The sequence below is a fragment of the Martes martes genome (genome assembly GCF_963455335.1).
Source record: "Martes martes genome assembly, chromosome: 8".
In the NCBI taxonomy this organism is placed as follows: domain Eukaryota; kingdom Metazoa; phylum Chordata; class Mammalia; order Carnivora; family Mustelidae; genus Martes; species Martes martes.
The window spans coordinates 92,494,820-92,497,384 of NC_137895.1; positions in this window are offsets into that span (position 1 = coordinate 92,494,820).

Genomic DNA, 2,565 nt, shown 5'->3' on the forward strand with positions numbered 1-2,565 from the left:
CAGAGAGGCAGGCAGAGAGAGAGGAGGAAGCAGGCTCCCCGCTGAGCAGAGAGCCTGATGCAGGGCTCTATCCCAGGACCCTGCGATCATGACCTGAGCCGAAGGCAGAGGCTTAACCCACTGAGCCACCCAGGTGCCCCTTGTTCATTTATTTTTAAATTACTAAATAAATCTTCCAATACTAATTATTTGAAGCACTGACTAAGGCGCTTTTGAGAAAATCAATATATGTACAAAATAAAGATGCTTCCATTGATATATGATACATGTATGTATGCATATCACGTAGGCGTGTATGATGTAGCTGGAAGAGTCAAGGAAGAGAACCACTCCCCTCCCCCGCTAAGCAGCAAAACAAATACAACACTCTGGGTCATATGTGAAAATCCTTTATTGTTGGGGAGTAGAGAGAGACGTCATATTTTTGATGGAGGACACTCCAGAAACCCCAGGGGAATCTATAGTCAACGCCCATGGGGACTGAGGGTGCTCAGTCTGTGGCTTCTACATCACTGTGGGGTAGAGGGATGGGGAAGGAGTCCAAGTGCAGGGGTGTTACAAGGCTGGAGGAAAGAAAGGGAAATCAGAGCACGTGCAGCTGGGGGTTGGGAGGGGGTGACAGGTGTCTTCATGTTGCAGCCCAGGGGTCCAGAAGTGGAGTGCTGGGGACCAGAAAATATGAAATCACATCTTCTGTCTCGTAAACCTCACACCGGCCACCAGCTGGGGAAGTAGGGGTGTGTGGGGGGCGGGGGGAGTGTATGTAAGGGAGGAAGAGAGAGAATAGAAGTCTTAGCCCTCAGCTCTCTGGGTAGCCTTTGATAACTAGAGGACCGAATCCTTCTAGCCACAGGAGCGTGCCCCTTTCTGGTCGCATGTTTACCATGCTACTTGCAAACACCTGCAGGACGGTGTAGTGACAGGGTCCCTATCTATCGTCCTCGCATCCCCATGAGTCAGGCCCACACAAAGCCCCACTCATTGTGTCCCGATGCTAATGCTCCCCCAGGTTCACCCATGCCCTCCTCCTCTTTCCAGAAACCTCCCAGAGGAAGCTCAGGCCCAGGGATAACGTCCTTTGTCAACAGATTCACATGAATGAAATAAGATGACCCAATGATCTGTGTTGATCCATCTCATCTAATCTCCTTTAAATGCCAGCCCCCAGGGACTTTATGTGCTGTTCTTCCTGGCTCCTAACAGGTTGAATGCTCCATCAGTGGTGAGATTACGAAGGCTGCAATTATGCGACTGGCCCTTCTGAAAGAGCCTGGATTCACCGGCGAACATTAAAAGTAGATTTCCACAATGCACTTGTTTCCACCATTTGTATAAAATACTATGGCAAAATTGCACTGTAATTATCTTTATGGCCAATGCATAACGCTGGGGGAAAGTATTTCATCCAGATAGAGCTGCCCGTATAATTATCTGGCGGTCGGCAGGACTGAAATAACCGTCTAATGAGAGCAAAATGATACGGTAAGGACCATGTAATCAGCGAGTTACGGTCATTACGGCTCTTTGTGCCCTCTCACCCAGCACTGAATGGGGGGCTAGACCTAGTCTCCAGGCCCAAGGAGCCCTGCACAGGCAGCTTCATCAAGAGTCATCGAGAGCTCTTGCTCCTTTGGTCTCCCCTGAGAGCAATGACCGTGGGTAACAGAGACACAGGGAGAGGGGCAGGAGTCTCTCCGTGGGAACATAGGCTTTCCAATCCCTCTCTTTTTCTCCCCCCACACCTTCTTTCTTCAGAAGGTAGTGCAAAGAAAGTCATCCCTCAGGCTGCTATTGCTATGTGGGGGAAGATGGGGTTGAGACGGAAATTTCCATGTTTTGACTAGACACTCCCCTGGGGACTCTCATGCTCACATACGAAGTGAGAGATCTGTCAGCCCACTCAAGCCCAGGGTCCAGCCCAGACAGCTCTAGAGCAGACAGACCAGAGTCAGCCAGGAGGGACACTGGGACACGACCCAGACCTCCCAGACCACAATCATAATAACACACAACACTGTGTACGCTGTGCCAGGCACTGTTCCGAACACTTTACCTATGCCCAATCCTCAAAACCACAGCTCTGCAAAATAATATTATCACCCCCGTTTCTCAGATGAGGAAACTGAGGCACAGAATGGTTATGTAACTTCGCCAAGGGGACACAGCCAGTGAGCTACAGATCCAGGATTCAAACGCAGGCTATGCTCTTAGCCATTACACCACACAGAGCAACTCAGATATGGTTTCTAGTTACTCCCCATAAAATTTCAGAGTTCGTTGCATTTCTTCCTAAATCACCCTTGTGAAGAATTACACAGCAGACCCCGTCAAGATCTGAACGGCTTGTGCCTACCTAAGAGGCAGAACACTTCACCCGGGAGTTGGCTGTGGTGCCTGCAATTATCAGATGATGGTCTCTCCATCGTGTATACAGATAATGAGAGAATAGAACCCGAACAACCGAAGTTGACCATCGGAGAAGCCACAAGGAAAACCTCTCGCTCCCCATGCCCCATGACTCATACCTGTTCAAGAGTCAGCCAGGGTCCATGATCCTGGGGCAAG